The sequence below is a fragment of the Pteropus medius genome, unplaced genomic scaffold, assembly GCF_902729225.1.
Source record: "Pteropus medius unplaced genomic scaffold, Ma_sr-lr_union100, whole genome shotgun sequence".
Classification (NCBI taxonomy): domain Eukaryota; kingdom Metazoa; phylum Chordata; class Mammalia; order Chiroptera; family Pteropodidae; genus Pteropus; species Pteropus medius.
Window position 1 is genome coordinate 13476151 of NW_024349225.1, and position 25386 is coordinate 13501536.

The window sequence follows — 25386 nt, forward strand, 5'->3', positions numbered from 1 at the left end:
GAAGAAAATCTAAAAGTTATCATCAAGCCTAAGAGTGATTCTCTGAATTCACCATCTGGAAGCAGATAATTGAGTCTGGACTAAAGTCCTGGAAGAGGCTGCTCTTGTTTTCTTCACCAGGCTGACCACAGTGGGGCCTTAGAGATTCGTCCTCCACTGAAAGTAGTGCTAGTGGTGTAGGCCCGTGTCATGATTTCTTTCTCAGTCTGTATCCAGTCACCAGTGGCATCTGGCATTTCGTATCTATTTCCTTTCTTCATCCACTAGAAGACTGGCTCATATGAACCTGTCTTGGCTTACAAGGCAGTGAGATGACAAAAATATCCAGTGGTCAGTCTGAGAAATGCAATGGTTTATTCAAGTTACCCACAGTTAAGCAGTTGGTTTTCAAAGAGATCTTCTGAGTTTGATATCAGGGACCCACTGCCAATGAAGCATCTCAGGAGTCAGGTCCACCTTATGCAGTTGTTGCCCAGTTCCCAAACTATCCACTGGGATAAAACATCTGCATACAGCAAGAGTTTGGAGTTGCCCATTGGGACATGAGAGGAAGGCTGACTCAGCTGCTGCAGATGATCCCAAAGCTCCCTGTTTTCCATAACTGATTTTATAACTTTATTTCAGCCCATCTCTGGATGAGCTCAACTGTCTTCTCCAGTATTTTACCTGCATAGCGGCTCTGCTCTGCAGTTCAGGCAATCCTGGTATTGGCACTTAAATGGTGAGCCTTTATCAGTGACAGTCAATGCTGCCTTTAAGTACCCTTCAGGGTACTTTCAGGGAAATGGGACATTTTCACGGAGCTGCATAGGCCTTTCTCTTACACACTCTGCAAACAACCTCCACTATTTGAGATTCGGAACTGTTAGCATCTGCTTGGCCTTGAGCCCATCCTCATTCTAACTGCATTATCAGCCAGACCCTGAGTCTTTGTTACAACCTGCTTAACAGTTACCTACAGCCCAGAATTGACACAATTCATTTGTCTCCAATATATTTATTTCCTTTATAATGTAAGAAAGAGGTAGCTCTGCTAATATAAGCTCAAGTATCCACTGATAATTTTGACAATATAAATTTATACTTAAAATAATGAACTGTCATTAATAACACAAACTTTCCTGAAATTCTGGAGATGAATATCAGAACTCGGCGTTTCTATAGTTATTCAGAGCTGTGCAGATCATCTTGAACTAGTTATTATTGCCCAGAGAGAAGTGATTTTTTTCTATTGTGTAAAATACTATTTTAATAAAATTTTTTAACCTTAATGAGGAACTGCAGAGAAATGGAGTTGAAAACACACTGGGCAGGTATCTCAATAACACAAAGAAATAAAAATCTAATGGAAGGTACTGAAGTAGGAGAAGGCGATTAGACTCAGTATAAGCAAAAATACTTTGGTTTTTCAGAAAAATGGATATATCAGTGCAAGTCTCACATAAGTGAAAGGTCATTTGAAAAAGAGTAACATGGGAAAAGTGGATAGCCACATGCGAAAGAATGATACTAGACTGTTTGACACCATGCACAAAAATTAATTCAAAATGCATTAAAGACAAATATAAGACCTGAAACAATAAAATACATAGAAAACATAGGTACTAAACTTAAGGACCTTGGTCTCAAAGAGGTTATTGTGAATTTACTCCAAAAGCAAGGAAAGTAAAAGCAAATATAAATGAGTGGGATTATATCCAATGAAAAAGCTTCTGCACAGCAAAACAAACCATTGACCAAAGAGGCAACTGATGGAATGGGAGAAGATATTTGCAAATGATACCTCTGATAAGGGGCTAATATTCAAAATATATAAAGAACTCATACAACTCAACAAAAAACAATCCAATTAAAAAATGGGCAGAGGACCTGAACTCTTTTCTCAAGAAGACATTCAAATTGCCAACAGATAAAAGATGCTCAACTTCACTAGCTATAAGTGAAATGTAACCACAATGAGATACCACCTCATACCTGTTAGAATGGCTATTATCAATAAAGTAAGAAATAAATGTTGGAGAGGATGTGGAGAAAAAGGAACCTTCATACACTGCTAGTGGGAATGTAAATTGGTACAGTCGCTATGGAAGACAGTATGGAGGTTCCTCACAAAATTAAGAATAGAGCTACCTTAGGACCCAGCAATCTCTCTTCTGGCTGTCTACCCCAAAATTTTGAAAACATTTATTTGTAAAGGTACATGTTCCCCTATGATCATTACAGCATTATTCACAATAACCAAGACATGGAAACGTTTTTGATAGATGATTGGATAAAGAAGATGTAGTGAATAAATACAATGAATAAATACACGTTTTTGATAGATGATTGGATAAAGAAGATGTAGTGAATAAATACAATGGAATACTTCTCAGCTATAAGAAAGGATGAAAATACTGCTGCCATTTGTGATGATGTGGATGGATCTTGAGAGTATCATGCTAAGTGAAATAAGTCAGATAGAAAAGGACAGTAACCATATAATTTCACTCATGTGGGATATAAAATAGCAACAAACAAAAACTCACAGACGCAACAGTATGGTGGTTATCAGAGGTGATGTGGGGTGGCAGGAAGGTGAAGAAGGTAAAGGGGGTCAAATACATGGTGATGGAAGGAGACTGGACTTTGGGTGGTGAGCACACATTGCAATATACAGATATTGTATTACAGAATTGTGTACTTGAAACTTCTGTTATTAACCAATGTTACCTCCAATTTTAAAAAGAGTAACCCATATTAAATTCACATAAAACTGACAATTAAAAGAGTAATATTTGTTTTTCCATTTTCCTTTTTAAATGAATGTAGGATTAGCAGTTGTGTAAAGAAGCCAGTCCTCATTCTGGGATCCTGTTCTGACTTAGAGTTACTCCTTCTAAGAGGACTGATAGCAAGGGTCTGACACAGTCACTGCAGTACGATCTTTGGTGGAACCAGTTGAGCTGTGTTTATCCAGTGTTTATAATCTGATTTTTGGGGCTCCATTTACCACAGAGGAGATTAAAGGCTTCAGTTCATCTCCTTCCTGAAGCATGCCTCTTGGGGAGAATATGTTGCCCCTAGTGATGTCTAAGTAGTTCTCCAGCTGGTGGGTTTCTAAAGGTGTTTCTCAACCTTTTTGTAACCTCTGCCCCTCTTTGATAAAGAAAAATCTCATGTTTCTCTGGAAATTAGTTTATCCCCTGCCTGCGAAGGGGAAGATCAGGATGGGTGAGGAAAGCGAGAGGGATGATTGCTCCTTCATTTTCTGTTTTCTGAGTTTCTTCACCAGCCAAGAAAACTGTATTGAACTCTTTTTTGTTAGCTTTTGAAAAATCTTTTATTGTTTCTAGATATTAAGAAATATAATGTCGAACATGTTTGTTTCAAATTATATACGTTCCACTCTTAGGTTCTGTTAACCTCCTCTAGACTGTACAGCACCTTGCCCTGATAAATGGAAATAGCATGTTTCACAAATGTTTAAAATGAACTAAATTTTTGGAGCATAGGACATGTTTTTAGCCTCTTTGGGAATAAAAATGCGGATTTGGCTTATGTATATCTCAAAATTATAATCTAAGTTTTAAACTATTGAACAAATGGTTTGGGGACAAGATGGACAATTGACTTCAGAGGAAAACGAGAAGGCTGTTGTGTCATTTCTTACATGTCCAGCTGAGTGAAGAAATCCGTAAGGGGTATTTTGAAATTATTAGTTATCAGGAGCAAGTAATACTCTGAAGGCTTTCACATCTTTTTGTCTTCTTTAGTTGGTTAACTTTTCCATTGATTGATGATAATACATCTAGATATCCTGTACCCATGTAGTTTCACAAATCATCTCCAGTTATTTGAAATCTACATTTTATTCTAATCCTGAATTTGGTTTATATTGGTTACAAATAATCAATACTTTTACTTAGAAAACATGAAAATTTAAATGGGGTTTTCGGCTTGTCACGCCCTCCAGTGATAACACACTGCTTCTCTCTGTTTAGTCCATGTAACCTTTTTAAGCCTTTTGATCACATCTCCCATCTTCTGCAGTAACCTTTTTTTTTTCCCATCTCTCACTGTATGGCCAGGATTGTGTTAAGCATTCACACTCTGGTGCCCATCTGATCCCCCATCTGACCCCGTAGCAGCCACTTAGATAGTCAGTCTTATCTCCGCTTTCTAGATGAAGAAATAGGTTCAGAGGGATTCACTTTTTTGCAAGGTCAGTCAGCTAGTGGGTGGTAGAGCCAGAATTCAAACTCAGATCTGTCGGCCTCCACAGCCCGTGGTTTGCAGTGTGACCCCCAGTAGCTCTCAAAAGCAATACTCGACCCTTCTTACAGCATTCTCTGGATCCTCACTGAACTACTTCTGGAGTGAATCAATTTACTTGATCTATCTGGTCTGGACTTTCGATAAAGAAAGCTCTCATACCACCTTGGACAATATGCAGGTCACATGATGATGCTCTCATTCTTCTGGATTCCTCTTACCCTAAACTAGAGACTGTTGCTAAGCGAATCCCTGTTTATAGTTTACTCAAGCCAAAGTATACGGATGTTGTTCCTTGTAGAACTTTTCTATAAGTGAAATAGGAGTTAAGTTTTTTCTAAACTTAAAAATGCAGGAAGTTATGAATGTACATTAAAATACTGCTGTCTGTCCTGAGTTGACAAAGTCCACCTAAGACTACATTTTGACACACCAAACTTCTTGTATGAGGGATTTTCATGGCATTGCTGTCACAAGATGTGAGGATGTCTCTGGGGACACTTTGCCATCTCTGAACATTGAAAGATGTTGGTCTACAGAAATTTAAGAACCCAAGAAGATCTTGATGGCAGTGAATGTTCTGTATATCAAAATACACTATCCGAAGTTTCCTCAGTCAGGAGAACCAAATTTGGGGATCAACTTCATTTTTCTTAGGTATCTTATTTCCTTAGCAACAGTACTGTGTCTCCTAGTAGAATTTGGTCCTGGAACTTTCTGACGATGAAGATAACTGCATTGCTCTGCTCTGGAGCTGGATGCAGAATCAAGGGTGCCAATTTGGATTAGTTTTATTTCCTGACAACTGATAGAAAGCTAGGCAATTTTCACAAAATATACCCACTTCAGCCATTTCCGAAATGAGAGAGGGTGTCATTTTTATGTGCCGAATCATGAACGTCCTCTGGAGAAGAAGAAAAAGGATTTGTTAGCCAAGATATTTAAGAAAATATGCAGACAAGTAGAAAAAGTAAATTTTTAAAGATCAACATTTTATGAATTCAGATATTTGGTATGTGTTCGTCCACTTAAAACTAGATAGCAAATGAAACAATGTCAGCTTGTATCAGTGGAGTACTTCTATTAGAAAATTCAAGTGGGAACCTTAAACTGAATTATAACTTGGCTGAAATATTTAATGAATAATGCTGATAATATATTTAAGATGTCAGTTGCATTTAATTATTAACCAAATGAGTGGTCCTGTATATCTTTTTAAATTAAATTTATTTAGTTTACTGATGTAAGAAAAATTAGTTTCAGTAGGATTTTCCCTGACCAAAAGAGGGAAATAAGGAATAAGCTGCATAGTAATTACAAATTATTTGTTGAAATTTGAAGTTTGGAAATGTAATATAACAGTTTTTTTCCAACCAGTTCTATACCTCTAAGTTATTATTAGACCTAAGCCTGTGTTACAGAAGGGTATTGCTTTTTCCCAAAGAGTACATTTATTGTTTTAAACATACATCCTTTTTGGAAGGTGCCTACCAGATGGCTTCCCTGCTGTACACAACCTCAGATTGTCCAGAGTTCATTAAAATGGAAGTATTTCAGTTCATTTCATTGTTACTTAAGTAAATGTAATATCTGTGCTAGAACTTGGGGGAAAAAAACAAGTTAATTCTCATCTCTAACCTAGGAAATACCATCTAGTAGGAATCCTTTATTTTTGAATGCTACATGCTGCATCTTCATTTTATTCTAATAATTCTATGAAACAAGACAGAAGAGAAAACTGGGCATTAAACCTGCAGAATCATGTTAATATACAATAGCTCATTACTAAAGAAACAAGATCTATCTAGATCCAGAGTGTTTGATTCTGAACCAGAGAACACCAGAGTCTGAAAGATCAGCTCTAGTCCTGGTTGACCAGTTACTAGCTGTGCAGCCTTGAGTTATTCACCCAGTTGTATGATAACAGGGTTGAGGGAGGTGATCTCTAATATTCCTTCTAATTCTAAAGTTCCAAGATTATTTTCCCTGAGAAGGTCAATGTGACAACGTGGAAGAAAGACCAGGTTGTTTAGAAGCATCATTTCCTCCACTTTCTCTTCCTGGGTTCAGACTCCTTTGCCTTTCTGTGAATCCAGGTAGAGCTGAGTTTCTCTAAAGAGATGTCTTTTCTTTTTTCTTCCTAATTCACTTCATTGTGGGCTGATGCTTTCAGCATCTTCTTTAACACTTCACTGCCGTGGTTCCCATTTCTAGCACCTCTTTCGGAAGTATATTAGGCTGCTTTGAACATATTTAAAACTCTTTGCACTGAAAAATCTTCTAAATTTTCTTCAGCATCAGCAATAGCACTTGCTCTCTAAAGACTCATTGCGAGGATTTAATGTCGCTTCTGCATCATCTTCCGTGACCTCATTAAGACTCCCCAGTTGTACAAACCATGGCGTGCTGGGAATTTGAGTCATATCAAGTTTAAGACTAAGGAAGTCAGGTCCATTCTCAAATTAGACTTCTTTCCACACGCTGTTCATATCACTTCCCACCATCATTTTTCAATATTTTTCTTAACCTGGTAGTTGAATCCTGCCAAAATCACTGACACATGCCACCCTCAGCTTCAGTATTATTGAAATTATAAAATGGATGTTATATCCAGTCCATCTTGGCTACACAGTCACTCCCTGTTTCACTGGCTGCCAGATGGATTTGTGTTGGGTGGAAGAAACTTAAAATCTAACGTTTGCTGCCAAAGACTCCAACCCTATTGAATGGTGAGAGGCATTGTTCAGGAGTAGCAATGCTTTTTTCCAAAGTCATTCTCACAATACCTATTAACAGCTAAGCAATAGTCACAAATCAACCACTGACTGAACATCTCAAATAACCCCTGTTGTCCTGTTTGAATATTATAATACCAGCAAATTAGCAAATTCCTGTTCGATAGTTTTCTGTGTGACGAAAAAGCTGGAATTTTAATTTTAAATTCCCCATTGAGTCTCTTCTAAGCAAGGGAGTGAGGTGGTCTGTGTGGCTGCCTTAATGCCAGACACAGTCTTTTTTTTTTTTGTAACAAGCAATAAATGTACAGGAAGGTATCTGTTTCCATGAGAGCCTGGTTCCATCCGCATTAAAAGCAAATTGCAGAGAACATTTGCCAATTTCTGTTACGAACTTGAAAAGTTCAGGAAATTTCTCTACTGCTACTTAGTCTTTATTTACCCCGGTCCTAAATTTTGGTGCTAGACAAATATCTGTAACACTGAAGTCAAATTAACCATGTCTGGTATTTAAAATTCCTTTGGTTGTATTCTTATAATCACGTAAACTGAGTGCCTTGTTTGTTAAGACTCAGAGGCTGTGTAGTAGAGGGGGCCCAGAGACAATGTGTCCACGCACGACGCCATATGTGCTGCTGCTGGTGTGTCTGTGCGTTTGCACAAGACGGAGGAATTTAAGCGGGTACTTATGTATATCAGGCAAACAAAACCTTATAAAAACCCCACTGAAGATAGGGCATATTAACTTGGGTGTATCGCCAGCCCAACTGGAACATACTGTGCCCCAATGAGAAAATCTTTTGGCTGCACTGAGTCCTTGGACTCCTTCTGGGAGATTCTTCCTGATGAGTCAGGTTGCTTTTGCTTGTCAGTCACCTTCACAACCCAGGTCAGAAGCTGTCTCTTTGGTGAAGCCTTCTCTGACATTTTGAAACTCCAGGCTGAACTAATAGCTTTCTTTTTTGTGGTTAGTACATTTTACATACTTGTGATAAACATTATCTTGGGTGTTTACTGATCTGTCCTTCCAGCTATATTGTGACTTCTTTGAGGACAGCATTTCTGTTTTATACTTTTTAATAGAGGGAGTATAGCAAGTCAGGAAGCATCTGAGTTTCTAAGCCAGACCTGGTTTCAAATCAATTTCACGATCTTCAATAAAATATACTCAAAGCTTAGCCTCAGTTATTTTATATGGAAAGTGTGAATAGTAATGTCTGCTCCCACAGGCTTTTTGAGAAGTGCAGAAAGGTCCTCGTATATTTCATTTCCTTGTACCTTACCTAAAGTCTAGTGCTGCCAGAAACGTAAGAAGCATTTAATATTCTCATGTCCTTTGACTTAGAATATCCTAGTAACCTTAAGTCCATCTCCCTTCTTCCAGAAGAAGTTGGCTCCTCAAAAATGGCAGCCTGGCAAGGGCAGGGCAGACCTGGCTGATGGCCAGGCTTCATCACTGAGGATATTCAGAGACTCGACTGTTCAGGAAGCTATAAAAAAAGATGTCATCTCTGTGTAGAAGTTAATTCAGATGACCTCATTCATTCAACAGATAGTTCTGAGTACTTACTATATGCCTGCCAACTGTGCTAGATGCTGTAAAGATTACTATCTAGTGGATAGGAAAATTTTTTTAAATTAGATAAATAATTACAACTAAATAAGTGTTATGAAGGAGAGAAAGAAAATCCGGTATCCTGATTTCCTTCCCAAATCTAAACTACATGATTCAATGTCTAAATTTCTAGAAAAGTAGAAAATTGATCCACGAATTGCAAATGGAAATTTCAAGGTCCTTCGTAAATTCGTTCAGCCCTACTCATTTTTAATCTTATGTTCCGATCCTTCCTGATTGGCCCATCTGGACAGGGTTTTCTGGTGGCCCAGTCAGCGTCCCTTTGTCTGTGCAGATGTAGTTCCTTTACCTGGAAACTTTTCCATCCCACTACTTAAAATGCTGTTAATAATCCTGCCTAGTTTCCACAATTATAAAATGAGCCGATGAGACTAAATAAGCTTTAAGATTTCTTAGCTCTAAAATATTTTGATTCCTTTAATGCTGCTCGTGAAGGAGGAGGACAGATAGTGCTCCATACTTTTTTACTTCTGACTTTTATTTTCAATGCTTGGTTATCACGATGAACTGTTTTTAGCTTTTCCTGGTATCAGATCTCCAAACAGAAGAAGCTGGAATGTAGGGCATGCATTACATGAAAAGTGAAATGTTTTGAAAGGGCTTTGAAGTGTTGAATAGGAATATTGTATTAAGAACATTCCACCAAACAGAAGAAGCCTGGAAACTGGACAAGCTGTGGATGTGCAGATGGTGTTACTAACCATCAGTCAAGTGGAGAACATGGCCTGTGTGTACAGATCGATACGTCATGTGTCTTTATACGTCGGGATGCACCAAAAAGTTGTCAGCAGTTGTTATCTCTGTATGTATTACCTCCGAGGAGAATAGTCAAATTGCTCATGTTACACCGCCTGGAAGCTTCAGTTTAGTCTGTACTAATATGAAGGAATCCATTTAAGATGTCTCATATGAGAGAGGATGCTTCCAAAGATAAAAACTGACAAAGTTGTGGGTTTGTGAGCAGAGAAGGCACAGAAAGGAAGATCCTCTAGCTTTATAGTTCTTTTAAAAATCTCCTTTATCCTCACGTCAGCCAACCTACCAACTGTAATAACCAGTGTGCTACATATGGCCCCACAACATTTTACAATTAAAATGTGGGCAAATCACTCTGCCTTAGTCAACACTAATGTTAGAACAGCAAAGTGTCCTTTACATGGTGGGTATGACCATGAGTCAGTCAGCCCCTCTGAGTATTACAGAGAGGTGTTATTTCTTGGAGATAAGGAACAAAGAGGTCTTAATATCCGGCTCAGCCAGGGCAGGAAATTGCCTACTTCCTGAGCCAGAGTGGTAGAGGCTGTGGGATGGGAGCCAGATATCCGAGGGAGGAGGCAAGTGAGCACCGGAGACCTCAGGATTTTATCGTCGGGCACATGGACTTTGTATCAGATGTCAAGAACTCATTTTGTCTTTAGCGCAGAAAGATGCTTGGCAAAGAATTAATTACACTAAAGCATTCTTATAAATGTCACGGACGGACATTAATTTTCACAGATGGATATTCATTCTCAGATGTTTATGCTGTTCATTCCTGAACCTTTTCCAAGTCTGTGGTATGTGACAGCATTTTAATTTTAAAAACTATCAATTATCCTGTTAATTCTAAATTCTACTATAAAAGTGTAAAGTACCAGGTCAACCCTCTATCCCTAGTCCTAATTACATGCATGTGCTTTTATAGACTTTCCATCCAACCCCAATGACGCTAACAAACTAGTTTGCAGAGCACTTAACCTCTCCTGCTTTCTTTTCCTCATTTGTAAATCAGGAGTGTGGAATTAGATGATCTTAGAGATCTGGGCTGTAAAGAAAAGTGGCAGAATTCCCTTAAGTTCAAGGTCGTGTGGTGGAAAAAGGAAATCTTTGGGGTCCTGGGTACCCAAGTCCCAACCCCTGCACATCCAATTGTTAGATGTGTGACACTGGGAACATTCTCTAATCTCAAGCTAGTTTCAATGTTTGTAACTGGAATAACACCTAAGTTACATGGTCGTTTGATACAGTTAAATGACACAGGGCATCAAAGTGTCTGACAGACCTGTTTTTAGTAGCTTCTCCTTTTTCTTCCCTCTCTTCTTCTAGCATTATGTAGACTCAGTAGAGTTTACTACCTTTTATTAGTAAAAACCCAGGTGCAGATGGTAATGTTGGAAGAAAAGAAGAGAAAGATTAACTTACAGGAGGACCTAAAGATGGGTTGAATTTTGAGAAGCGAAAGTAAGGATGAAGGACATTCTACACAGGAAAGGATGTAGTGATCAAAAGTATGGTGGCTCTAACAAAAGGTGGATGTAGAGAATGATAAGTAGTCTGATGGTATGGAAATGTAGGCTGTAGTGGCCAGGGTTAAGATATATATTTTATATTTCTATCTCTCTTCCAACTTTTACTCAAATGTTTGTATATTATGCACAATATTCTCTATCCTTTTTAAAAGAACATCTTGGAGATCATTGTATATCTGTACATAAAACTTTATTCTTTATTTACTACTATACCATTATGTCTATTCACTACAATTTAGATAAGCAGTACTCTATTGATGGTTATTTAGATGGTTATTATATTTTGCTTTCATAAAGAAAGTTGCAGTGAATAATCTTGTATATATGTCACTTTACCACATATGTGAATAAATCTGTAGGATATAGTCCTAAATATGGAATTGCTGGTTAGAGTATGTGTATTTATAATTTTGATAAATATGGTCAAAATGCCCTGCAAAAAAAGTTTTATTGATTTCAATGCACATATTCTGTGTATGAGAGTGTGTTTCCTTGAACTCTAGCCAATACAGACTTATTATGCTTTCTGAATTCTGCCAATATACTAGACTGAAATAGGGTATTTTAATGTACTTTAAATTAGCATCACTTGAACATCTTTTTATGTTATTTAAATGTTGTCCGCATTTCCTTTTCTGTGATCTGTCTGTTCACAGTCTCTGCTCATTAGGCTACTGGGTTGTTCAGTGTTTTTTTGCTATCAATTAGTAGAAATTCTTTAAATTTTAAAGAAATTAGCTTTTTATTTCATATGCAAATATTTTCTCTCAATTTTTTCTTTGATTTGGACTTTGATTATTATCATTCTTGCCATACAAAAAATTTTTTAAAAAATTTTTTATATAGTCAAGTTTATCCATTTTTTTACGGCTTCTGGATTTTGTTGACACTTAGAAAAACTTTTCTCACTTGAGAGAATAAATTTTTTTTTGTTTTTTTTCCTACTACTTTTATGACTTCATTCCTTACACTTAAATCTTTGATCAATTTTAAATTTGTTTTGGTGAGATGTGAATCCAAATTTATTTTTTCAGGTTTCTCATCACCAATTATTATTAAATCCATATTTTAAATGCCCTTTTGAAATGTTCCCTGTATCTTTACTATATAACTGTATGGTTTTGGATCTATTTCTGGATTCTCTTTCCTCTTTCATGGGCATATCTGTCTATTAATGTGCAAGAAGAAAAATTTTAATTTTGATTAAATTTATAGTAGGTATCAAAACCTGGTAGAAATAGTTTCTTTCTCTGGCTTTAGTTTTTCAGAAATTTTCTGGCTATTTTCTTCTTTTCTGAATGATCTTTATTTTATTTATTATTTTTTTTATACCTATAGCACCCATTCTTCCTAGATAGTCTCCCATCTAAGTACTAACCACTGAATGATCTTTAGAGTCAATCAGCCTACTCTCTAAAACAAATACATCAAATTTATAAATTAACTGGGGTGACACTGAGTTCTTAAATATTTTTTGTATATTTTTTTCCAAGCACATTCTATACCTTTCTTTATGTTCAAGTGTGTATATGTGCATATGTGAATGTGTGTGTGTGTATATATATATTTTGTGATTCCCAAGAGAATTTAAAAGTTTTCTTCATATTGATCTTACTTATTTCTGGTTAAGTGTATTCCTAGGTTTTGTTGTTGTTATTGCTTTTATGAATGAGATCTTTTCTCCTGTAGATCATCTAACTGGATATTGTTTGTACGTATAAGGGATGTCATTATACATTAATTTTTTACCTAAGCATCTTACAGAGTTCTCTTATTGATACAATACTTTTTTTTAAAAAAATTGATTCCGCTGGTTTTTTCCAGGCGTATAATCATTTCATCTGCCAATGATGATAATTTTACCTGCTTTTCTTTTTACACCCCAGTTTATTTTTCTAATTAAGTTGTGTTGGCTAATACCTTTTGGTCAGGTTTATGTTTCATCCATGACTTTAATAGAAATTTTTACCTCGAACAGTTTAAATATCATTGGAATTATTAATTTTTTTTGAAGATTTGGTAAAAGCACCCCATTAAGTCAGATGAGATATATACTTCTTTGCATTATAACATATAACTATTACTTCCACTTTATTAAGAGTTTTAAAAATCAAGAACACAAACAGAGAACAAAAGGAAGAAAATGTATCGTGTAGTGTAATGTTTTTTAATAGAAGCAATGAAAACAGAAAATATTACATGAATGACAGAATTGAGACCAAACAGTACTGGCTTCCATAAATATAAGTGGGTAACTTACCTATTAAAAAAAAAATCACACTTCATCACAACAAAAAACCCAACTCTATATTTTATATGAGTTATGCCTAAAATACATGTCTTGGAGGAGTTGAAATGAGTATTTTAAAAACCTCACCTGTTTTAAACAGATAAAAAGATGTCTTCTACTAGTTATTTATCCATCAAACCTAAATCGAATATGTCTTATTCAAGCTAAGCTGCTTTCCACAATAAGCATTTATAAGTCTGCTTAGAAAACTTTTCTACTTAACTCTGATCAGTCCTGTCTGTCTATTTTTGGATTGATAGAGTCATTCTTCGGTTTTCCTTCTTCCTTGGGCCTGATGTTGGGCATTCCTCACAGGTGGGCACAGAAGACGAATGAATGAATGAGACATATGAAAGTACTAGGGAAAACAAATGCTATCCAAAAGCAAAGTGAAGTTATCAGGATCTTATCACTGCTAGAGAGCTGTTTCTTTAAGACATCAGTACGCTCGTCAGACTTACTTTTTTAGTTCACATTTTTTCTTCTAATGAGATTATAAACATTTATCAATGTTCATGTCTTATTTCTCTTATTCCACATGATTCATTTGGTGGTGTGGCAGTTTTCAAATCTAATTTGCAGAGTAGCTTCTTCTGGCATTCTAGTTACAGTTACAAATACCAAATTCAAAACATATGATTAGTGGAATCAAATCATATGCACATTTAATTCATAAAATTTCACCATACGTTCCACACCAAATTAAAGAACACTTTGAATAAGGTGTAAAATTTCACCCACAGTTTCTCTCGGTGAGCACAAGAGCCAGGCAGAGTGTGAATGGAGAGATTATTCTGCTCTTTGTTTAGATGCTTTTGTAGTGTGAGCACCTCACTGCCTGACCACGGAGCCTGACCCCCAACAGAGCACAATACTCTCATAAAACACATCCATAGTTACCTGGATATTCTTTTTAAATCCCAACTATCACAGTTTTCTCATAAAAGTGTGATTTAATCAGAGGCTATCTGCAACAACAAGAAATATATCCCTCAGACTTTATTAAATGCTTCAGTAGACACAATCTTTTCTCTCACAGATTCTCATGAATTAGGTTCAAACTCTAGGCAAGGAGATAAGCACAAAGAACAGTGGGCAACACATGGTACTCCATGGGGAGAGCTGCAGTAGAGAGATGTCCCAGTGCTTTATGAAGGGGACTAAGTCGGAAATAATAGGTCAGCAAATGAACTGAGGCAAAGCATTCCAACCGTTAGGAAGAGCAGGGACAAAGGCCCCAAAGCACAAAGTATGCAACAGGATTTTTAAAAGCAAGATATCTGTGGTGGTTTAAAACCCAAGTGCATGCTGAAGATAAAAGAGGCTGGAAAGGAAGGCTGTTATAAAGTGAATTACGATGCCGTTCTAAGAAATTTGGACTTGATTCTTTTCTTACAAAAAGCCATCATCTTCTCTGGGTCCTTGTGAGAAACTGTGACCCAGGCAATTTTGGACTTCTATACACACACCAGAGGTGGTATGTCCCAGTTCAAGTTCAATGCTCTTTCAACTCCAAGTCACTTCTTCAAAAGGTAGGCCAGTCTCGTTATTTGCTCATTGCTGTGGGAGACATGGTGTGCCCTCCTTATCTTTTGGGATAGCCCAACCCTGACAGTGACTCTGGGCCATTCCTTTGTTTGGTATTTCAAGATGGTGGCAAATTTAAAGAGTTGTCAAAAGTAGAGAGTGGGGATGTAGGGTTACCGGGCTGTGAAATTTCTGTGGAAAATTCAAAACACCCTCCACTTAACACAATGCCAGAGCTGATTAGTGCGGTTTATTGCTAAGCCCCAAGGGACACCTGCAGGCTTTTACCTTCGGTCTAGAACCCCTGGCCTAAGGGAAGGTGTAATGCCACGTTAGTTCCGCACTCTTTCTGTTAGAGTTTACTCAAAGCTGCCGACACCAGATGTGTTACAAACGAACGTTAATTCTCCTCCAGCATCTGGATCGCATGTACAATGAGGGGCAAGATTTATGCCCTGCTGAAGCATTCCCCGGTTTTTAGCACAGAAGTGATTGAACTCCAGATGTTAACAAAATGCAGAGACCTTTTAGTATGATTAAAAACATGATTTCTTGTTTTGCTCATGACAAAAACCATCGGATTAACTTCTTAGAAGTGGAGCTGCCGTCCTGCTCATTGGAAGCTGTGTCTCCTTCAGCTGTTGGAGCTTGTCGGCGACGATTTTCTGAAGAAAGAATGACTTACCAAGTCCTGAAATCAACACTTTAAGAGCTCTCTCAAAATCAGACGTTACAAAGGTAGAAATCCTTGGAGAACTGTGATCAAGATTCAGATGAGAATGAAAATCAACACAAGGGTTTGCACGAATTAATCAAATGATCTCCCTTTCAGTAACTGTGTTATCAAGACGCATGGAATCACGGCCTTAGAGCCTTAGAGCTGGAACGATCCTTCAGAGACCATCTGATCTGCACCTCTCTTCCTCAGCCCTTTGCTTCCTCCACCTTACAGGGGAGAAGAGGCTGGTCTCCTTTCAGAGTCAGACAACAGAGAGATGCTTTGTTGCAGGCCTCAAACCAGTGAATGACGAACTTGCTGAATTCGATCTTTTCTTTTCAAAGCATAGTATTTCCTCAATGATAAGATGTGCTTTGCCCACAAATGACTTTTTCCATAGTTGGAAGGCATCTCGTATTCATTGTGAACACTTAGCAAGTTTGTTTATTTTTGTGTCCACAGTTGTTATTAATGGTGCGTGTGACAGCGGCATCTTAGAATCAAAGAAATATGGTAACTATTGATTTTATTAGACAGAAACCTTGAACTAATAAGCAATCATCTGGACCATCTAGGAATCTGTGAAATGTGTTACTATGCTGATGAGAAAATGCCTTCCTGTGCAGTTGCTCATTTTGTGGTGTTCTCAGCCTTCCCTTGCCAAGATCAAGAGGAAGTAAATTGATTTTAATATAAAACTTTAAATAGGAAGTATGACCATGGTGAATGATCTTTGTTAATCATGAGTTTAGCCTATTTTGAATGTACCTTTCAAGAGTTTATGGACTTACTATCTAAATGGTTCATTAATTTTAAGATGTTAAGTCATCACTTACCTTTAGTGCCTTTGGTTATTCTGTTCTAGTGTATGCCATGATTAAATTCATCTTCTTATATCTTTTCTGTGACTCTGAAGAGTATAATAAATATACCTATAATGTGTATGTTAAAAATAATGTACTCACAATCATGAGTGGTGAACATTCTTTACAACTTTATGGCTAAGAATCGGAGGATAAGGACATGCCTTTTTAAAATTTACTTATAAGTGCTTTACTGTTTGACTCTGAATCTCCCTGGTCAAACTTGCTGTAGATCTCAGCCCATTTCACATTTCCCCCCAAAATCCACTCATACGTTGTAGATTTAACTCAAGATTTTGTAGGAGAATGGGAAGTAGGTGTCGAGTTTTCATCATAAATTTAGAGCAATTTAAATACAACTCTTAGCTAACAACTTAAACATCCCAATAGACATCTTGATTCTTCTCCAAGAGTTGTTTGCTTTGTTTTGTTTTGGTTTCTCCTTCACAGACACAATACCCAGCCTTGCATCGTTTCTCTTTTCCTCCAGTATTTTCTGTCAGCAACTTAAAATTCTTCAATCCCCAGTCATTTAAGCTTGCATTCAACAAACAGTTAAGGATCTACTGGGAGGCAGTTACTCGCCTACTGTGAGACAGATACATACCAGGTAATAGGGATTCGACAGTGTATAAGTCGAATTCCAGGAAAATCGGGAGTAATATATAAATATTTTCTTCTTTTGTCTTTTAACCTAACCTATTTTTTTTTTCTGTAAGTCTTTCCTAAAGAAATGATATAATTGTGGACAAAACTTTATCTGCAGAGATGATCACTGGAGTATTACTTATGAAAAGGAAAACTTGAAAATCCAAACTATAAGAATTTTTTATTAAAATAATAAAGCAGGGATTGTTAAGCTATTTAATGTTGACAAATAATTATTAGTGACATGATAAATTGATTATAAGTGATAGAGGTAGAGAAAATGGTATCAAATAGTGTATAGAATGTTAACTATGAATAAAATCTTTGGAAAAACTAGAAGAAATTATAACAAAATTGAGTGGTAGATATATAGATGATTTTTATATTTTTAGTTTTTTTTCTTTTAAAATCAATGTTATTGAAATATAAACTATATAGAATAAGATACACATATTTTATGTGAACGATAAGTATTGGCAAATATATAAACTCATGCAACGATCACCCGAATTAAGATATAGAGTATTCCCATCGCCCCAAAAAGTTTCCTCATGCCCATTTGTTGTCAATCTTCCTCCCCTTTATTCAGCCTCAAGAGCCTACTGACCTGCTTCATGTCACCATAGATTAGTTTTGCTTGTTCTAGATTTCATGTAAGGGAATATACATACAATATAAGAATATGTGCTCTTTTGTTTCTGGCTTTCTTCAGTCAGCATAATGTTATTGAAACTTCGTGTTGTTGCATATGTCGGTAGTTCATTCTTCTTTCATTTTTTTGGCTGAGTAGTATTCATAATTTTTTAAATCCATTTATCTGCTAATAGACCTTTAGGTTGTTTCTAGTTTAGAATCATTATAAATAAAGCTGTCATGAACATTCGTATACAGGACTTTTGTGGACATATGTTTTCAGTTTTTGTTGGTAAATACCTGGAAGTGAAATTCCTGAGTCAAAAGGTTAGTGTACTTTAATACAAATTACCAGACTATTTTCCAAAGTGGTGTACCATTTTACCTTCCTGCCATCAATATATGAGTGTTTCCATTGCTTTTCATCCAAAAAAAAAAATATGACAGTTTAAAATGTTCTGCCATTCTAAACACGTGTAATAATGCTTCATTGTGGTTTTGATTTGTGTTTCCTTGATTACTGATGTGGTATATCATTATTCCTGCTTATTGTCCAGTTGTGTATTTTCATTTGAAAGAGGTCTATTCAAATTTTTTACCCAGTTTGGAAAAGTTAGGTTGTTTGTTTTCTTATTATATAATAGTAAGAGCTATATTAGTAAATGTATACACACAAATGTTCCCCTACTAACGATGGTTGGACTATACAACAAAGCGATAGCAATATGAATTCAACAGAAACTGTACTTCACATTTTGAATTTATATCTTTTTCCCAGGCTAGTGATATGAGTCATATTTCCAAGCTCCTTTACTTATCTAGTCATCTTTGATTGGTTGTTGGACATTGTGATTATTACATTGATGAGTTTATGCATTTTATTTTCCTTTAAAAAGTGTTGAATTTGTTTTGAGTGTCATTTAGATTGATGGAGATTCAGCTTCATCCTTTCAGGCTTTTTTTTATTTTAAGCTTTCTTCTTGGATGTCTAGAGCTGCCTCCCTTCTAGAGTTAGTTTAGTTTTACGGCTAAGGTGCAGTCTTCTTGAGTCTCTGCTCCATGCTTTGGGTGTTTAAAAAGGTCTCTCCATTCTGGACAATTGGAATTCAAATATGGTCTCAAAAGTGTTTTTAGGAGGAAAGCTGAGGGACTGTAGGGTTCATCTAATTTTCTTCACTTCTTGTAGAGAGTGTAGTCCTGTGTTTTAAAACAGTTTTGTTTTGTTTTGTTTTACATTTTGTATAGCTTTCTAGCTGTTTGTGATAGGAAGGCAAGTCGGGTACCAGTTATTCTGCCATGGTCAGATAAATAAGTTTGAACTTTATATTATTAAAAATATCTTTTTTTCTTTAGTTTCTAAATTTTCTACGATGAGCATGTATTACTCAGAAAATATATGTAATATTATTGTATGAGTTTCCTATTGCTTCTGTAACAAGTTACTACTAACTTAGTGGCTTTAAAAACACAAATTTATTATCTTACAGTTTTGTAGGTCAGAAGTCCAGCAAGAATCTCATGGGGCTCATATCAGTTTGTTGGCAGGGCTACATTCCTTTTAGAGACTTGAAGGGAGAATCTGCTTCTTTGCTTTTTCGAGCTTTTTAGAGGTCGCCTGCATTCCTTGGCTCGTGGCCACTTTCTCCAACTTCAAAGTCAGAAGCATAATGTCTCCAAATCTATTTCTGACTCTGACTCTCTTGCCCCCCACCTTTCACCAAAGAAAGGACCCAGTGAGGACACTGAGACCATGTGATAATCCAAGATAATCTCCCCATCTCAAAATTCTTAACTTTATTACCTCTGCAAAGCTCCTTTTGCCACGTTAGGTAACATATTCCTAAGTGTCAAGGGTTAGGGACGTAGATGGTTGAGGGACCATTATTCTGCCTACCACAATTATTAAGGTTTTTGTTATTAGTAAAGTAGTAAATCACCATTCTTAGGACATACTGTAACAGAAGTTTTCCTGTTGACACACATTTTGGAAGACGTTAGGGCACCTGGGTTTTGGTACCATCTGAGCAAATTGTGCTATTCATTTCTCTGAAGGCATGTGAAGATATGCTGCTTTTGTCACCGTGGATGATGCCTCATCTGCAAGGTACATAACATATTTACAGACCATTGGGATTTGCTTAATATGGCCCTAAATTTTTTGGTTCCTTATCTCTGATTTTCTCTAGCCTACCCCTGATTTCTTGCGATGTCTCTGAGCATACCTGCCAGTACTAATTTCTAGAGCTGTAACCACTCTTTAAGCACTTGAAACATTTTCCCTCAAATGTTTCCAAAACATTCTCTTTTTGATACCCTGGGTCTATGTATGGTACCATGTTTTCCTAAATTTAGGCTTAAAACTGCAGGCACTCATTTGTCCCAATCTTTACTTTCTCCTGATCAATTGTCAGACTTTGCAGATTTTTTTTTTACCCAAGAAATCTCTCAAAAGATCTCTCGCAAACTTTGTTTCATTTCAATTCTCCCAGCCATCACTGTATTTCAGATCCTTGTTATTATATTTGAACTATCCCAAGTATCATGAGTCTCCTTGCTTACACCCTCCTTCCAAACCACTTTTGCTAGATGAGTCTTCATAAATATTCATCACTAGACACACATTTTTAGATATTCCCCAGTGTCCATAGATAAATTTTTAATTCTTCAGTATAATATAAAAAAACCTACACTTCCATTTTAACAATTTTAATCCTTCATGTCTGATCTCCAATCCAACTTTTATTTTGCTTTCCTTGGCTATTGTAGCTTTCAGCATTTTCTCATCGATATGAATGAATTTCTACAGCAGTCTTCTATAGAAATCTTTTGGTAATTTAGCAAATTATGTCTTGATTTATCTTTATATAATTATATCTTTTTATGTTTTACCCTCTAAATTTTCTAAGCATAGAATCCATGTTTTGTATCCTTTATAATATCTAATACCCAGTGGTTAATAAACACCTATTTGTGGTTTAAAATAATGGGATTTAGAGCCACATTTTAACAGTTTTTGAGTGGAAGAGGTTTTCAAAACACTTTTTAAAAAGACACTTTTGTTGTGTCCTTCTCACCCTTCTGTAGGGTTAGGTGAGAGATCTGCATTTGAATGATTTATGAGATTTCCATAAAGCAGTGTCATTACTGATGGACAGGGCCAGGTCTCCTTACTCTCACTTTTGTGTTCTTTCTAGTCTATTCTTCAGTCTCTCAGAATTTGACTCAATACTTCTTATTTTATTTTAAAAATTTTAGGTCTCCATGCAAACACCTTAGTGACCACACAGATTATGTTCATCATTTTTCTCTGAAACTAACCTCACTCTTTTGGTTCTGTGTTGGCAGAATAATCTTTTTATAGCTCGTGAATCAAGTCTACTTTGTTTTTACAGCAGAACCTAAAACACTCCTTCCTTCAGAACTCTGCCTTGCATTCCCTATTCTGTTTCAGGTCACTCTTTTGTACAAAATAAGAAACACAAAGTACATTTAGATTGTTTTAAATTTGTCCAGAATGTCTCCAGGGTTGACTCGCTGTTAAACCTCATGGAAACCCTAGTTCGTTTGGCTGAACCAGGGACTGAGATTTGAGGAAATTATGATAATTATGGCTCATCTTATGATCCAAGGCCAAGTATTTGATTTGCTTTACTTCCGTTGCTCCATCAGCAAAAGGTAAAATTTATTCTGTGTAATCAGAAGGTTGACTGCAAAGGATAACAAAAGTTTTATGCAATTTGTGAGCATAAGGCTATATATATGTATATAAAATCTAAATATAACCATGCCAACTGCTGCAGGGGAATAGAGCTTCCAGAGCTTTTTCCCAGGGGGCTCAGCAATGAACATATTTTCCAGCTCTGTTTTTCACACTAAAGCAGCCAACACATTTTCAAATGATAAATCGAAGATATTTCAATACCTCAGTCATACAAACAATGGTGATGATGAAAGTGGTAGTTGCTATTTGTTGAGCCTTCAGTACCACATTCTGGATCAGGCTTTACAGATCTCTTGCGAGGTGGGTGTTATTCTTAACTCTCTTTTGCAGAAAACAAAAACAAAAACAAAAACAAAAACAAAAACAAAACCCGGCGCAGTCACGATAAGTGGCTTGTTTGAAGTCACAGAACCAGTGAGGTGCAAAACCGTCATCTCTGACCCCAAGCTGAGCTGATAACCAGCCTGCCATTATCACTCCCGCTGACCAGGCTCTGGGCACACATGGCAGAGAACTCTGAAGTGGGAACTGCTCTTGTTCTTTGTGATAGTTTGACTCATTTTATAGTTACTAACTTGACTCGTTATGCTAAGGATATTTTAAGAGAAAATAAGCTAGAAAATATCTGCAGGTTTCAGTTTACGTAGAATTTGGTTTAAGAATATGATCCTATGCTCTCTTTGTTGATTTTATTTCCCTCCCTCCGTCTCCTTCCGTCCCTCCCTTTCCCTCTTTCCCCTTTCTCCTTCCTTTCTTCTCTTTCCTCCTTTCCTCCCTCTCTCTCTCTCTCTCTGTGTCCTTCCTCCTTCTTTCTAAAGTGTAATGGTTTTGAACTTCAGTTCTGACACAAGGAGGGTTTATTAAATTGCTGTGTACTTCTGATACCTATCTGCCAAGTCTCCATTACATTGCAGCAATGTTTTGAAAATGTTCAGGGCAACCTTTTGGCTTTCTCGACATGTCATCTAATTGGAAATAATAACAATAATATCTTCTATTTATTGGGCATTTTATTACTAATATCAGAACTTCTTGCTAGGCGATTGTTCCCCAGCTTCACTGGTATCAATGTAGAGGTGAAGGCATTTCGGTAATATAACAGGGCAACTTCTTTCCTTCTTTGGTGGTCATGGCTTACAGAATCGGCATAGCTGCACACAGGGTAGACCATCACCGAGCAGGCACAGAGGAATTTGCATATTCATTATATATTCACCAGCCTCCTTCCTGAAGTATCAAGGCTTTGGGCCCTCCTTAGATCCCACCAACACATCTATTCATTCCACAACTAAACACTGGGCATAGGAGTGAACGAAACAAATAAAAATTCTTAATTTCATGAAGCTGATCCAATGCACATATTCTAACCATGTTCGATAATTTTTATATACTCCTAGGATTGGGTAGAATTTGTCTGTGGGCACAGGACTCTGGGGATTTGGCGACAAAACTGAGCTTGAGATTTTAAATTAATTATCATACAAATATTTTTAGTGTATTACTCTTTTAGTCTTGTTAGTCTAGATATATTCTTGGATAATCTTGGTTCACTTGCATTCTTCCCTTTGCCTTTTGTTTTCTGCAATAACCTCAGCACCCCCTCATTTCCCTTCCCCCTGCCATGTTTTAATATTCCTAGGAGCCCTGTCAAACTTCATTTTATAGATGAAATTAAGTCTCAAAGAAGTTAAGTAACTTCCTCAAGGCCACACAACTAGTCAGTGGTAGATCTGGGATTTTGATTCATATACTTCTGACTCCAGAAGTTGTATTAGCAACCACAGTTTTATTCTTGCATTCTTTCAAAATCATATCTTCCATGCATTTACCCATAAGTACTTAATCACATGGCATTATGACATCCCTGAGATAATCTATGATCCCTGGCACAATCTAAATGCTTATCAGTAAATGTATGAATGATAAAAGCATAAATTATTCCTGATGCTATTTTCAGTTTATGATGGTTCTGAGCCATTGCAAAATTTAGCGTTTCTAATATCATTCAGTTTCAAGAGGAAAATTATCCATTTTCTTTGGGAAATTCTTTGGTCTTCTGTTCAACTCTTCCTATGCTGCACCACTCCCCCAAATCACCCAACAGAAACCTTGTTCTATAAATAACGCTGAAATTTTCAAATGACTGTATGTAGTCATCACTCACTAAGTGTCTGAGGAATTCTTTTATTGTTTATGTGATCTATCCAAACTGCCAATGTCTCAGGTCCCATGATGTAAAGCTTGCTGAAGACAGATGAGCAAAAGCATTGCCTTTTCTGATGGCTGTTCTGACTTTACACATTTTTCTAATCCTACCTGAGTTGGGAGTAGTGGGATTTGAAAAGGGCCCCCTGTGTAAGTAGAATTGTTCCTCTTTGGAGAGAAACCTTCAGGTCACAGGAACACTGCATAGTTAGGATATGTTTTACTTTAGCAAAGTTACTCAATTTTCCTGGGCTTGAGTTTCCTAATTTATGAAATTTGATATATTGGATATATTATACTAGACAGTGACTATATGTCAGAATCGTGAAGGAGATTCTTAAAAACACAGACTCCCCGTCCCCACTCAGAAATTCTGATTTAGGTCTGAGACTAGACTGGGGATCTCTGTATTTTAACCAGTTGCCCAAGTGATTCTATTGGAGACTATCTTTGAAAAGAGATTGTGGGAACCACAAGTAATATTCTATGCCTCAATGGACTTTTAGCGAGACTCCATTAAACCTATTTTTTTCCACTTAGGATCCCTGTCACAAGGAGAAGAGAGCTAGCATCCCAGCTGCAAGTCTCTTGTTCAAGGTTCTTGCTGCAGCCAGCAGTGTCCTTGGAGTCTAGTTCAAAGCTGGAGAGAGTGAACTGTGGAGCCATGAGCCATTGGTGGAGGGGCTGGCCTGAAGGAAGTGAAGTGTTTCAGCCAGAATGTACTGACGCACGACCAGGAAACCACAAGACTGGTGAAAACCTTTCCAAGCCCGAGTCCTATGATCAAAAGAGGTACAGGAAGCAGCTCTGCCAAGAGTCCTTTCTGCTGCTGGCTGGAACTCTGAGCTTCTGAGGCTCTCTGAGTCAACTCCCTGAGCAGATGCTGTCACCCAAGGAGCCATCACTAAAATATTTTCTTATTTACTCAGAGGTGGCTCCCACAGGTGGGTGGAAATGACTTGCTGTCTCTTTTTCTCTTTCTCGCTTTTTCGTTTGGCAGAAGTTGCCATCTGATTGTGTACTCTGATTTTTCAGAAGCTATATGTTACTGGCTTTTCACCCTCTGCCAGTTGGCTATTGTTTGGTGGTCAGTGCATATATAAACTTATACCCAAAACTTATACCTACTTATACCTGATCAGCAAATATCAGTAGCCTGGACTTCAGCAGGAATGAACTTCCTTTATTTATTGCATTGTAACCATTACCCCTTCTCCCAGGCTACTCTTCCTTTTGTTCTTTATGAGAATGGACTCTACCAGGAATTACATTCAATTCCTATCACAGATAGAGATCATATCTGGGTACGAGGTCAAAATAATTGTGTTTCTGTAAATTCTTTCTCTTTCCTTGGCCAAAGTAACTTCCAGTTGCCATGCAATAAATCACATCATCATATAACAGATCCAGTTAATAGCTGAGACGAGCAGGCTAACTGAACCATGTCCTGAGAGCTAAATGATGGAGAAATTGGACTGACCATGGAGCACTTCAAATCGATTGCTTAGTAATGGGCTATTTTTCCTGGAAAGACAACAGAATAATTCTGAACTATTGATTCTGTCATGGATTCAGGCTCCCATGTGGAGGAAAATAAAGCAAGTGTGGCGAATTTTTCATGTGGCCTTCTGCCCGGCTTTCCTTGTATCGCATGCTTCCATTTTTGTTCTTCAGACCCGGACTGGATGACCCAGTGATATTGTCCATGTGGCATAAAAACCACGATCTTAATCTGCTTGTTACCGAAATCTCAGCAAGTAGGAGGTGGCCCATGACTTGTGTCAGATGGTGCCCTGAGTGTTAGCTTAGGTTTTAGTCGGTTTAGGAAACATGAAGAATTCAGCAGGGAGAGGCCAGACAGACACCTT

The 25386-nt window shown here is 37.1% G+C and overlaps 1 long non-coding RNA gene across 1 annotated transcript in view; it reads left to right on the top strand.

Annotated features, from left to right (window-relative positions):
• The window catches only part of LOC120617745 (uncharacterized), a 71815-nt gene that overhangs the window by 7199 nt on the left and 39230 nt on the right, over positions 1–25386 (top strand). The window contains exon 2 of the long non-coding RNA XR_005657029.1: positions 24059–24462. This is a non-coding gene — a long non-coding RNA (uncharacterized LOC120617745). The remainder of the gene's footprint in view (positions 1–24058; positions 24463–25386) is intronic.